The 15298-nt window shown below is 29.9% G+C and overlaps 1 pseudogene; it reads left to right on the top strand.

Moving 5' to 3' along the window:
- Window positions 1–10946, top strand: part of LOC115933211 (protein eyes shut homolog) — a 182048-nt pseudogene extending 171102 nt beyond the window's left edge.
- The last annotated feature ends 4352 nt before the right edge of the window (window positions 10947–15298 follow it).

Here is a 15298-nt window from a genome sequence, read left to right as displayed (position 1 = left end):
TTTGTGGGTTAAAACGTTTGTTTTATTTTTTTAATTCTCTGTTTTCTTGAGGTCTTGGGAGGCAGAGGGAAGACGTTAAGAGTTAAATCCAAATGTTTAGTCAGATATATCATTATGAAAAACTTTATACTAATAAATTGGACAATTTAAATGAAATGGATAAATTTCTAAAAAAATACTAGTTGGAAAAACTGAGCAAATCATAAACTTCAATTCTAAATAATCCTACAATTTCTTAAATAACTGAATAAAATAGTTTTAAAAATCATCCCACAAAAGCATACTTGAAATATATGGCCTTCTATTAAAGTTCTCCAAATTTTCAATAAAGTATTCATTCTAATACTACATAAATTTGCACAAAAACACAGAGGGAGGAACACATATCAATTTATTATATGGAGCTAGCATAATCCTGTTTGGGTTAATTACTCTCAGAATGTTACAGGTAGAATTTTTATTGACCTATCATTAAATTTACTGATCTTTTCTTCTCTTGTGTTTGATCTGATAATCTCATCCATTAATTGTTTTATTAACATAGCCATAATTTTCTGTAATCTTAAATTTTAAACAGTCAAATTACATACATATGATTGAAGAGATTTGGGATATTGTGCTTGGTTCCTAGCTCCTTCCTTTTTTCCAGTAATATGTGAGATTTCTTGGTGAAATATTCACACGGTAGGGAGACGTCAGTTTATGAATCATTTCTAATTTACAACTCAGTTGTAAAATGCATAGCTTACATTCTATTTTCCAAGAAATGATGCCTTGCGAGTCCCTAGAGTTTAGATTTGTTTACTATAAGCAATCCAAAGCCAGAGATATTTTGCTAAAAGATTCTTTAGATAAATACTGTCCTCTGACAAATATTTTTTGTTTGTTTACAAAAAGATTGGATCAGGTCTTCTATGTTCTTTTATTACCACTATTAATGACCAATAATGGGTTTTCAGCCCAGTTTAATTAACTCCTTTTTCCCTACAATTCTGAGATTTACCATTTTTCTGTTTGGTTTTTCCTACAATTTCAAAATCTCTCATTCCCTAATTCCTTATCTAATTATCTATTTTATTCATCTTTTCCTGTTGATTTTTCAGAAAGTTTAATATAATCATTTTAAAGTCCTTGTCTGAGAATTCTAGGTCTGGGCCTTAAAATTTTAGTTTTCCTCTTGAATATAGGTCACATTCTCTTGAATATAGGTCACTTCTTTCTTCTGCTCTTTTGCAGTCTCTGCTTTTATTTTTGTTATAGGACAGTGTTCTTTTTGTTTCTACCATCCTTTCTTATAATTATTAATTACAGTTTAGTCACCATTTGATTATTTTAAAAAATGAATTGGCCTGGGAGCTGTGTCTTCTTCTTCTTGTGATGCTGTATTTCTCAGTTCATGTTTAAAGTGAGAGTGTTGGGCTTTGAGGTCTCCTTCAAATTCAATATCATATACATACAGGAACTTATTTTGTGGCAGATGTTGTCAAATTTATCTTTTCAAGTAATTTGACCACAGTCCTTAATAATTCATTGTGAATTCAAGTTTGTAAGAGTTTATTTAATTTTTTATCTCTTTTTTTTTAAAAGGATCTGAAGGTGAAAAGTGCAAAGGGGTTATTGATGCCTATTTCTTTCTGGCTGCAAACTGCACTGAAGATGCAATCTATGTGAACGATCCTGAAGATAATAATTCTTCATGTTGGTTCCCATGTGAAGGCACAAAAGAGGTAAGGTAAATTTATGTAGTTGCTTTTCATTTTTCTCTTTAGCTTGTAATTGTCTGATTTTTAGAAAGTTAGAAATGTTTAGGTTACAGATTCTTCAATATTCAAAATATGAAGTTTGCATAGTTTAAATATAACTTCATAAACAAATTCCCAACAGTCTACTTGGAAATTTATATTTACTTCATATATTTGTAATATGGGAAGGTAAAAATTTTGAAGAATAATTTTGTTCCTAGTCTTCCTGTGTTTTATTAATGTTATAATTTGCAGGCTGACTAAAGCCTCTCAAATACAGTTGTGATTATGCCACTTTTTTTGCTTACAGATCATAATGAAATGCATTTGTCTTTTGGATATGTTTAAATCTCTGAGAGATTTCTAATCTCTTACACAAGCAAGCTACTTAAAAAATAAAATAAATAAAAATAAATGAAAATAATTTCTAATCTCTAGGCAGTTTCATCACTAAAAATTGTGAGGCCTATGGCAAGAATAAAAGAGAGGCCCTCCTTTTATCCCCTCACCACTGTCTTATACAAATTAAGATTATATTTTTTAATATGTAACAATAATTAAGAAAAATTTAAGAATCTTCATTTTAAACAACTTAGGAATAGGAACTTTTTGTGAAAATGATTCAAGAATTTTCCCAAAAGAGAATTAACAAAGTATTTGTAACCTATCTTGTCTTGATACATCCTAATTTGGTCATTTTAAGAAAGCCATGTTTTAATTCTGCATGTTGTATACATTTCAGTAAAGACTCATAAGCCCTTTTCTTTATTGATGTATCAATTTATATTAAGTCAACCTTGTAAAAACTGATACAAGTCACTATTTCCTTCAAATTCATCTAGAGGCATTACAACTACAGGCAAAAAGACTTCAAATACCACAGAACGTCTAAAAGTATGCCCTCAAATATATTTTGATATACGTTTACAAGTCATAAATATATGAAGTAAGCTTAATACGTTCTTACATATATATATATTTAGCCAATCACATATACATCACTATACACATAGATGATTACATTACAGCTTTATCTTTAAGACTTTTAGCTTTATCAGTATATTAAAAATAGTTACATATTATAATACACTTAATAATTCAGTAACTGTAAACCTTTGTTAGGAACAAGCAAATCATATTTGTTGTTTTGTTTATGTATTTCTAGTTCTCAGTATCCTTTTATAATATAAATCACCAACTTTAATTAAATTAGACAATTTCTTTAGACTCAAGAAAATACACAAATATAGCAATCTAAGATCATTTTGGCTATTTTATTACTTTATGATTACACATTTTATATAACTTTAACAACTTTTATCATAGGCAAAATAAATATAAATACACATCCTTCAACTGTATTTGCACACCTTATTTCCATTCTATAAGGACAGAGGTAATTTAAATCTATATTTAGAGACTATATTTTTATAATTTTCTTAATTAGGAATTGTTCAGGCATCCAAAATAATTTGATTAATTTGATTAATTGTTCAGGCATCCAAAATAATTTGATTAAATATCTCTGTAAGTTCTTAATGTTGACTAAATATTTAGAAATTGCAAACTTACACAATCATTTTAAGTTCTTATGATTTGTAGTATCATCAATAAAACATTCTAATACATCAGTGTAGTAAAATTAGTAAGAATTCACAAGATTCAACCCTTTTAAATTATATCTGTTATTAAAATTTTGATTATATCAATTTTAGATTGTGTAATCAGACAATTTGAGGACATAATTATAGAATATTTCTCTTAAATCAGGCTAATTTTTCTGAAGTGTCATTTATTTAAAAATTACATGAGTCCTTTTTAAATAAATAAACCTCTTTAGAATAAATAAATACATATGTACTAATATAAATAAGCAAACCTCAGTATTTATGTATTTTGAAAAATCAGAACTTTAGGATTAAGCCAAAGCTCTGTGGAGCCCAGTTTTTTTCTCAACTAAAAGACTAACAATATTACCCATACACATGAATGCTTTTCCTGATTTGTTAAAATTTGGGAAGAGAAATCATGTAAATAAAGCACAGTTAATCGTTTCCTTTCATTGTAAAATGTAGACTATCTGAAAAATCATCCTAGAATGGCAATATAGAATGTTATAAAAATATTTATGATCAATTAATTTCTATTTTTTCTAAGCAAAACAGAAAAGGAGAAAAAGTGAAAAATGAATAAATGAAGTTTATCTAGATTCTGGTAGATGTAAAATTATGATTGCAAAGTTTGATTATCTCCCTTCTGCACAGCATTGGAGATGCTTAAATGCAGAAAAACCTATTTTCAAACACACAAGAACAAATTATTATAGACAGTTTAAACCACTCACATACTTGACAATTCCACAGAGCCATATAATTAAAAATCTAGTGCTTCTTAATCCCAGAAGCATGAAAATGAAAGAGGAGGTTTTGTATAATACACAGTAATCTCTCTATTAGACATACAGGACAGAGAATCTCCTCATGAGGATTTTTCCCTTTTAGTTCTATTAGATCTGTCAACTAAATAATCTTGTTCATGTCAAAATTTCCCCAGGGTGGTCACTGCAATTTCACATTGTCCTTTGAGAAATTATGCCAATTAGAGAGATATGTATATGGCTTACAATATGAGGGGAGGAATGTGTGGTGTCCAGGTATAAAAGACTGAGAAGAACCCGTGAAAACTTAGGTCAGCAAGCATTTGTACAATATCATGTCTCCAGAAAATTCAAAAGATCAATCAATTTCAAATCAACTAAGACTGTTTAGAAGATTTTTTAAAAGGTGACAATAAAAATGTTGCCCAAAGGAACACCAGAGTGATGTGATCATCTGAACTCATCGCTTATTTAGAACACTTGAATGATGTACTTATAGAACCCACACTTTCCTCTCCCAGCTGAACTTCCTCTTATAGATTCACCTGAAAAAGTGATGAAGATGGAGAGTTTTCCTATTTATATATATTCGATTTTTTTTATTCTTAAGAAACAACAGAAACATGACATTTGTGAAGTTGATGAAAAATATTGGAGTTTAGACTTGATACTGTACCTATGTCACTTTCACAGTTGGACAGAATATCCAGTGGTCTCAGCATAGTGCATTGGTTGCTATCCAGCCTTGAGAGTGAGGGCATTTTAATGAGATTTTGTGAAACTTTGGATTTATTCACTTTTTACCCTCCAAAAGACCACCAGACTATTCTGCTGATGGAGAAAAACTAATTATTTTAGACTTCTTTCAATAAGGGAAAACAACACCTTAGTAGAGTCTTAGTAGTGCATCAGATGGGAGAAGTTGTGGAAAGTTATTTATCTGGTGTAGAGCCTTGAGTCAGTTGTAGAGGGTATTTAGTGGGGATTGGTTAGAGTTTATGAAGGAAAGCTTCGAATTGGTGGCACAATATACTGAGAATCTTTAAAGTGAGTCTTGATGTGCAAACTGTTAGTTTTTGTAAATAACTTATTTTAGTTGGTTCACAGTCTTATGTTCCAGAAGCAAGTATTTCATAGAGTAAATAGTAAGTTAGTCTTGCTTTTTCTCAGTATTTTGAAACATATGATGGGAAATTAGGTTTATTTTAGTTTTCATCATCAAAGACAGAAATTCCAAGAGTGTTCTTTTAATTTTTTTTGTATTAAAATTTGTTCCTTCTCTGAGTGAGGTCCTTTTAAATGCAAATGCTTCTGGAATGGAAACACATAATTACAAATAAGTTTATCTTATTTTCTACACCCCTGCTACAAAAATGTTATAAAATTATATATTATTATGAGTCACTGGGAAGGGAAGGTAAATTTCAAACAAAGTAGAAGAGTCCATGGAGCACTAAAATTTGGGATGTGAAAGGTTTTTACCAAGTTTATTTTATTTCAGAATTTATGACTAGGTCTTAATCCAGTATAAATTTGAACTTTAATTCATCCAGATATGATTTTTAAAATCTGTTCCCTTTTAGTTAGCTGAATATAGAGCCAAAACAACCTTCCTCTTTCCCGCACCTTGACTAAACTTCAGACAGGTTTCTTATTGCCTACAGGCCCCTGCACTCTTTTTTTCTTATAGGATGTACTTTAAAAATTTTGCAGTTGTAAATTATCTGCCTTTTTGAAATGTATGTAAATCTTCTTCCAACCTCTTGCCAGTTTAAGGATGCATGGGATGTCTGTATCAAGGACCTTGGAACCATGTCTCTGAAATGTAAACATCAAAGAAAATAGTACTCTTACTTCCCTGTGTACTCTACAGAAGGCCTACTCACAGAGCAAAATCTTTGCAAACTCAATAATAACTCAATCTGCTTGACACATTTCATTGATCAAACTCTTCTCCAGTGACATCAAGTATAACAGTCTTCCCTCTTAACTGCAGGGATACTTTCCAAGACCCCAGTGTATGCCTGAAACTGTGAATAGTACCAAACCCTGTATTTACTGTATTTTTTTCTATACATACATACCTATGATGAAGTTTAATTTATAAATCAGGCACAAAAAGAGATTAACAACAATTACTAATAAAAATAGAACAATTATAACAGTATACTATAATAAAAGTTATGTGACTATGGTCTCTCTTTTTCAAGATGTCTTACTAAACCATACTAACATATTTTTGAACCGTGGTAACTGAAAGCATGGAGAGTGAAACCAACAATAAGGGAGGACTGCTGTCATTTTTTATTAGTTCAAGTTCGCAATTAAAGTCTCTCCTGCTTCCTATTTTTGGAGAATTGAGTTTAGTTTCTCTCCCTTATTTCAATACTCTTTAATAAAATTTAATTATCTATCTAACTTTGGTGCAATTTTTACCTTGACAGATATTATTTTAAGGATCCAGCTTTCTACCTTTCATGATTAAGAAAAGTCACTTTCACCTCTGAAGTCACTTTATTTATCTATTTAATAACAAGGGTCAAAATGGCAAAATAAAGGGCATATATTAGATCTTACAGAATTTTTTCCCACAGAGTCCTTTGCCAAGTGACCCTATGTACTAATATAATGTGGATATGACAAAATTATTTCTAGAAAATTACACGATATTCCCTGAAATGATAGCTGGCATTATTTAAGTAGAGTTGTTTATTTACCTATGCAGAACATTTTCTGTAAGTATGTTATAAATATCCTTCGGGAAGGTTAATTTCTCTACAGATGAAGTGACTTTGGGGTAATAATATTGTGTTATGTATATACATTACTAGTAATGAATTATCAAAAAGGGAATTTCCAGCTGTTTGTTTTACTTCTGTTTCCTTTGGGAAGAAAAGATCTTCCACTGCCCAAAATCATGATTTTATTGCATTCCTTCATCAAGTAAACATTTTAAAATATCTAGAATAAAACTTCTAATTTAATTTGTGTGTATTTTGTAATATTGAGGTTTTTGTGCAATCAAAGTTTAATAATTAATTATATATTTTATGTACATAATATATATACAGTTGACCTGTGAAATACAGGAGTTAGGGTTGCCGACCCCTATTCAGTCCAAAGTTTGTTAACACGTTTGATGTAATGTTTTGATAGAATGTTTAATAGAATTTTTTGTATAAAATTTTTAAAGATTAATGGACTCCTTTAAGCAGATCTTTGATTCTCTGTATACACAAAGTTGAGAAATCTTTCCTCTGCTTTACAAGGCAGATTCAAGTTTCTATATGTCTACCGGTATAATTTACTCTCTTGCTAATTTTTCTGAGAGACTTCTTATCTGTAAATTTTATAGAAAACCAAAATTCTAGTAGATGTCTAGACTACCTGAACAGATGAGAAATCATGTTGAAATCCAAAATTATTTTTTAGTCCTAGATATAGTACATAACTGCAGCATAAAATAATTCACCATCTTTTCCATTTAATAAAAGTATCTCAACCAGAGCATTCGATATAATTTAGGTGTTCATATCACATCCCTTAGACAAAATGTTATGTGGTTTTTGAGGTATAGCCAAGAGAAAAACTCATTATTCAACTTTAGTTCTTTCAGATTTTCTTAAATCCCAGTAATAATTATTTTGAAAATAAAAGGGAAAGCACATAGTTATATGAAGTAAGTCTGTCCTATTCCAAATTCCATACTAATATTCCTTGTTAAAATATTGCTCTCTTTCAAGATTTCATTATGTATTATTTTCTAATATAGATATATAATTATTGAAAATACAATGGGTAATTTGAAGTTTTGGTGTTTCATATTTTCTAATTATATATAAGGTGCAGAAATAATACATTAGGCATTTTTCCATAAAGAATATTTTAAAAATTAACAAATTTTGAATAAGGCTTATAAGCTAGAAAATATAGCTTTATAGCCAAGTCAACTTTCTAACTTTGGTAATTTTTCTGAGGTAACAAAAGAGAATATTCTCTTTTTTTAAAGAAAAGCACAGTAAGTTATAAAGTTCAATATAGTCTCAAATCTCAGGAAGCTAAACTACCTGTAGATATTGAGATAGAGATAGATAGAAAAATAAAGTAGTGTCATAAAATGCTAGAATTTGTTGCTTCTTATACGAGTGTTTATTAAATTTGTAAGCCAGTTATAAAAGTGCTCCTTTAATTGAAAAAAAACTTTACAACTAATATCCTCTGGATGTAGAAAATCATTACATACTCAAACAGAAATGAAAGCCTTTGTGAATTACAAACACATAGACATACAGACACAGAGAAAACTTATAGCTTCAATTGTAATATTTTAGACTTGGGGCAAGTGTAAGTAACACTTTATTATCTGTTCATGTCAAAGAACTATTCTACTTCCTAGTAGATTTGACTTTCTTACTTGTTTTGAGCTCTGTGTAGAAAGTGAAAAGACAGATTCTCATTTGATTCTAATTCAACAGAGTGAATCTCTATGAAACATTCATCTATTTAGATATCAATGAAGGATCAGACCATGAAACCAAATTCCCAATCTTTGTTGCTACAGATGGAAAATAACTTGTTGGCTATGAACCAAAACGAAAAAGAAAATGTGAAAATATGCAGAGAAATGATTTTAAAGATAGTAAAATTCTATTGTCATTTGAATTTACTTGTAGTAATTAGGAATATATGTATATGTAAATATATAAATATATACCTGTGTTTAAGCACTCCATAAGAAGTGCATTTCTCTTCTGACAGTTTACCTAACCATCAGGTGAATCCATTGGGCATATCTGTGGAAGATTTTTAAAGCTGTTAAAAATATAAATATAATTTTCAATAAAACATAGCATCATAACTTTATGAAAATATTAAACAAACGTGTGTGAAAGATATTATTTAATTTACTTTTAATAAGGAATCCAGTAAAGCTTTACTATCAGTTCAAAGGAGAAAACAAGTAAACCACTGAAGGATAAAACTATTTAGCAAAACCACAAATAGATTTTCCATGGATCTATCAATACAATGCTATTTCCATCACATCAGTTAGTATTTAAATAATGTCTATAAAAATTTGGTTAAAATAAAATGGAATTTAAAAAAATTGTGTAATAAATGTACATATATTCAATACATATATACATACATATATTTACACATACATATATATTTCTGTCACAATTTGAGTATAAACAATTTGACTATTAAAAATGATTTTGACATAAATCAAAACTGATTTTTTTAACCTTTGCTAAAGAAACATATTATTTCAACAAATAAAGAAACGCTTGAAATTCAAACTTTGAAATGATTGTGTCATCCAAAAGACTACCAAAAAAGACTAAACAGTAGAAAGAAGAGTTTATTTGTGATATCAGTTTGCTAACTGGGTGTATTAGTCAATTCTCACACTGCTATAAAGAACTACCTGAGACTGGGTGATTTATAAAGAAAAGAGGTTTAATTGTCACACAGTTCCACAGGCTGTACAGGAGGCATGGCTGGGAGGCCTAAGAAAACTTACAATCATGGCAGAAAGTGAAGGGGAAGCAAGCATGGTCTTCACATGGCAGCAGGAGAGAGAGTAAAGGGAGAGGTGTTATATACTTTTACACAACCAGATCTCAGGAGAACTCACTCAGTATCAGGAGAACAGCAAGGGGGAAACTGCCCCCATGATTTAATCATCTCCCATCAGGCCCCACCTCCAACAGTCAGAATCACAATTCAACATGAGATTTGGCTGAGGAAACAGAGCAAAATAATATAACTGGGAAAACTTCATCTCTGATGTGGACCCAGGGTGCTCTCCTAGAAGTGGTAAAGGGCAGGGTGATTTTTGTGCCTCATAAGGTCTGTGTTCAAAATCGAGTCAGACATATTCAGCAAGTTTGTGGGGAAAGCAATACATATTTATGGGGGACAGGCAAGCACATGTTCAATGAGTAAACATGTATGTAACATACATCCCATGTTCTCTTTGAAGCAGGGCTTTAGCTTTAAAATGAAGTGGAATTTGGCAGTTCATGTAAAAAAAGTGAACTATAGGACACAAAGACAGTTTATGTCCTGTCTGTATAAACTGGCTGAAACTTGGTTTGAGGCCTACAATTGCTTATCAGAAGTGTTCTGTAAGGCGATTCTCTGTCTGATAAGGGTTATGGTGGCCTTGGTTGTAAATCAGAGTTAGAAATGAAATGACAATTTGACTGATAGCTCCTATTAGGGAGTTTAGCAAGGGCGTGGTTTTTCTTGTAGCTCTAGAAATTTAGGGAATTGCTGTGCCAGCCAGGCTTTGAACCCTTGTCCCATAGTTACCTTCTGTTTCCTTAACCCTAGGTTTCATCTTAGTAGACAGAGAGGCATCTATTGTGGTCTCTCAGGTCACAATTGTAATATTGTAGTAAGTGATGGGAATTCATAACATTTTTACTTCTTTTGTTGCTATAGATTTGCGCAAATGGATGCAGTTGTTTGAGTGAAGAAGACAGTCAGGAATATCGGTATCTATGTTTTTTCAGATGGGCTGGCAACATGTATCTGGAAAATACAACTGATGATCAAGAAAATGAGTGTCAACATGAAGCTATTTGTAAAGATGAAATTAATAGACCCAGGTATTTATGTATCATTTGAGCAGATAATATCACATATCAAAAAGTTATAATTAAATTGATAGTCATCGAACTGTTTTCATGGTAACAATGTTTTTGTTGATTAAAATGATTGGAATTTCCACAACAAACACTTACATATACATATATAGTTATTATATATTATTTTACATAATACATGTTATGTATAACAATTCTAGCACAATAAAAGGAGGGAAAAAGGAATATATCTGTATAGAAATAACTTTTCTATGTCATTGTAGAATTAAGTTAGCATAAATCTATGGTAAATTCTGCTAAGTTAAGATGTGTACGATTAGCTCCAAAGCAACTACAAAAAACAACAACAAAACAAACAAAAACTCATATGCTTTAGTAAAATTAGCATTAACAAAATTAAAATGTTGCCCTCAGGGTCTGGCACAGTGACTTAAGCCTGTAATCTCAGTGTTTTGGGAGGCCAGGGCAAGAGAATAGCTTGAGGCCAGGAGTTTGAGACCAGCCTGGGCAACACAGTGATAATTTGTCTCTACAAAAAATTTTAAAAATCAGCCAGGTGTGGTTGTGCACATCTGTACTCCTAGCCCTAGCTACTTGGGAGGCTGAGGAAGAAGCATCACTTGAGCCCAGGAGTTAGAAGCTTCAATGAGCTATGATTGTGCCACTGCACTCCAGCCTGGGCAACAGAGTGAGACCCTATCACGAAAAAATAAATACAATAAAATAAAATATTGCCCTAGAGATTTACTTAGTATAAAAGAAACTAGTATTAGAATAATTAGAATGAGAAAAATAGAGGTACAAAAGAGATACAAGACATGTGGAAAACAAAAAGTAAAATGGCAGGCATAAATTCAAATATATCAAAAATATTTAAATAAAGTGATTTCAGAAATTCAGTCAAAATATAGAGAAGTTTAGACTGGCTGTTTTCTGATTTAGTCAACTATATATGATCTATAGAAGATACACTTTATGTATACGTGTGTGTGTGTATATATATATATATATGGTTTACGGAAGACACTTTAGATTCAAAGATACAAATAAGCTGAAAGTAAAGCAATAAAAAATATCATTCAAACTGCATCAAGAAGAAAACTGGAGTGCCTATACTAACATCAGGGAAAAAAATAGATATTAAGAGAAAAAATGAAACAGTTACTAGAGAAAAAGAAAGATATTTTATGATTATAAAAGAGTCAAACTACCAGAAAAGGTAGTGATTACAAATATATATGTGTGTGTATATATATATATATATGTATATACACAACTAACAACAGAGCCTCAAAATAATGAAGCTAAAAAAATAATTTAAGGGAGAAATAGCCAATTCAACAATAACAATTAGACACTCTAATATTCTACTTTCAATAGCAGATATAACACTTGGCTATAAATCAACTAAGATATAGGAGATTCAAACAACACTATAAATCATCTAGAAATAGTAGATAGCTATAAAACACATTACCCAACAACAGCAGAATAACCTTCTTAAATGTACATGGCACACTCTCCAGGATAGATCATATCCTACGCTATGCTATAAAGCAAGCTGTAGTATATTTCAAAAAATTGAAATAATAAAAAGGACATTATCTGACCAAAATTGAATGAGATTAAACTTCAAAATCAATAAGTAACTTGATAAATTTACAATTACATGGAATTAAATAACACAATCTTTATTAAACAATGAATCAAAATGAAATTGCAAGAGAAATTAGAAAAGACTTTGAGATTACTGAAAATGGTTACCAAAATTCATGGGATGTGGGTGATGCAGTGCTGCGAATAAAATTTATAGCTGTAAATACCTCAATAGCCTAAACTTCCACAACACAATGGACAAGAGAGGAAACTAAACCTAAATAAAATAAGTAGAAAGAAGGAAATCATAAAATGTAGAGTAAAATTAATAAAATAAAATATAAACAATAAAGAATATCAAAAAACAAAATTTCATTTGTTTTAAACATTAACAAAATAAATATACTAAAATCAGGAATAAGATATAAAATATTACTGAAATTACAGAAAGAAAAATAATTATAAAGAAATGCTATGAACAACTGTAAATTAAAAAAATTAGTTAACTTCGATAAAATAGAAAAATACCAACTACTGAAATTGATTCAAGAAGAAATAGGAAATCTAACCTACAACAAGTAAAAAGATTGAATCAGTAATTAAACAAACTAACAAAAATTAACACTATGAAATGCTCATGCCTAGATGACTTCACTGGGACATTGTAACAAATATTTAAAGCAGAATTAAGAGTAGTTATTCACCACCTCCTCTAAAAATAGAAGAGAAGAGAACATTTCCCAACTCATTTTATGAGGCCGATATTACAACAATAGCACAACCAGACAAATCACAAGAAAACTATAGGCAAATCTATGTTTTCAATCCCTCTATATAGCACTATATAACCTCTATATACCATAAGCTCAATGAAAAAGAGAAAATTGTATATACTCTGAATAAATGGAAATATAATGCATAGACTTAAATATTAGGCCTTAAGTTAGCTAAAATATTAATTCTTCCCAAATTAATTCACACAAGAATCCTCAACACGGTGATACCACACCAAATTCAGCAACATATAGAAAGGTTTATACAGCGTGACCAGGTGGGATTTATCATAAGAATATAAGTTTGGTTTAATAGCTTAAAATCAATTAATGTAATTTAATGTATCAATAAAATAAATAAAGAAGAAAATGAATGATAACGTAAATAGATGGAGAAAAAAAGTGTATTACAGAATCTCACAACACTTTATGAAACACTCAACAAATAAAGAATAAAAGGGAACTTCCACAATCTGATAAGAGAAGTTAAAAAAATTAAGAAGAATAAAGAAACATAACTAACATTATACTTTACGGTGAAAGGCTGAAAGACCGGAATTTTAAATCAAAACAATGAGATAACACTTTACACCCAGCAATTCTACTTCTAGTATATACTCAAAAAATTGAAAATATATGTTCTTACAAAAATTTATATGTGAATGTTTACAGTTTTGTTCGAAAGAGTCAAAAAGTTGAAACAACCCAAATGACCATCAACTGATGAATGGATATATAAAATTTGTTATTTCCATACAATGAAATGTTATTCAGCAATAGACAAAGATGAATTACTGATACGTGCTTCAATACAAATAAACATTGAAAACATTTTGATAAGGAAAAGTAGTAAGCCACAAAAGACACATAGAATAGTGCTCAACAAATACTTGTTTAATAAAACAATGATTTTCAGAAGCTTTTTCATTTGTTAAGAAAATTATCCTTCGTTTTGTGATGTAATTTCCTTTTTTCTGATTTTGTGATTCTCTTTTGTTTGCCATTATTTTTTGATATCCAGAGAATCTTGGATAAATTACAAAATTTTTGTAATTTATCAACACTTTAATGAGTTCTTGATATTGTCTCATAATTAATACTAACAATGGAGCCCAGCAAATGTTGCAGATACAAGTATTTTATATAAAATTAAGTTTCTCTATATCAGTTGCAATATCTAGAAATTATATGTGTGATACCACCTGTTATAATGTCAAAAGATATGCAAAATCTTTAGAATTAAAAAAAAAGATGCTCTAATTCTCCATTAAAAAGACCCTCTATATACCACTAAGCTCAATGAAAAAGAGAAAATTATATATACACTGAATAAATGGAAATATAATGCATGGAGTTAAATATTAGGCCTTAAATTAGCTAAAATATTAATTCTTCCCAAATTAATTCACACATTTAATGCAATAGTAAAAATATTGCAAGTTATTTTAGAAACTAATTATCATGTTATATATATTTATGAATAATATTTTCTAAATTATGAAGTCATCTTTGAAAAGGAAGACTAATGCGGTGGGATCTCATGAACCATATGACATGACAGACTACATAACACATATGGGTGCCTTTAAAGGAAAAAAAATAATAATGGGTCAACAGAGAGCTCTGACAACAACCCGAGTATATACGGGAACTCAATATATGAGAAATTTGGCTATAATTTCATTTGAAAATACAGGGTTTTTTAGTAAATGGTATTGAGGAAATGGCTCATTATAAGACCTTAAATGAAACTGGATTACAACCTTATACCTTATATAGAAGTAGACTCTCAATGTGTATAGGGATCTAAAAGTTTAAGGTAAAATGATGATATAAATGAAAGAAATGTAGAAAAATATCTTTGTGATTTCGGGATGGAGAAATTTTTCAATTAAACTCAATTTATAAGGCAAAATAATGATAGTATTATAACGATAGACACTAACAATGTTGATGATGTTAACAGACACAAAGTTAATGAATAACGTATAAACATTTTCTTTTAAAGTGTATTTTAAATGGGTGCAGATTAAAATTCATCATATAAATGATGTATTTCAAACAGGTCTGCATATTACCACATTTTTTTGCCCTGAAATCTTCAAAAAAATTTTCTGGGAGTTTATAAAATGTTGAATGAGCCAAAGACTAAATCATACCAGCCATATTGTTACTTAAGACCAGGAAAGATTT

Source organism: Gorilla gorilla, chromosome 5, assembly GCF_029281585.2.
Source record: "Gorilla gorilla gorilla isolate KB3781 chromosome 5, NHGRI_mGorGor1-v2.1_pri, whole genome shotgun sequence".
NCBI lineage: Eukaryota > Metazoa > Chordata > Mammalia > Primates > Hominidae > Gorilla > Gorilla gorilla.
Note: the sequence above shows the minus strand (reverse complement) of the source record. Positions and strands in the feature narration are given on the sequence as shown.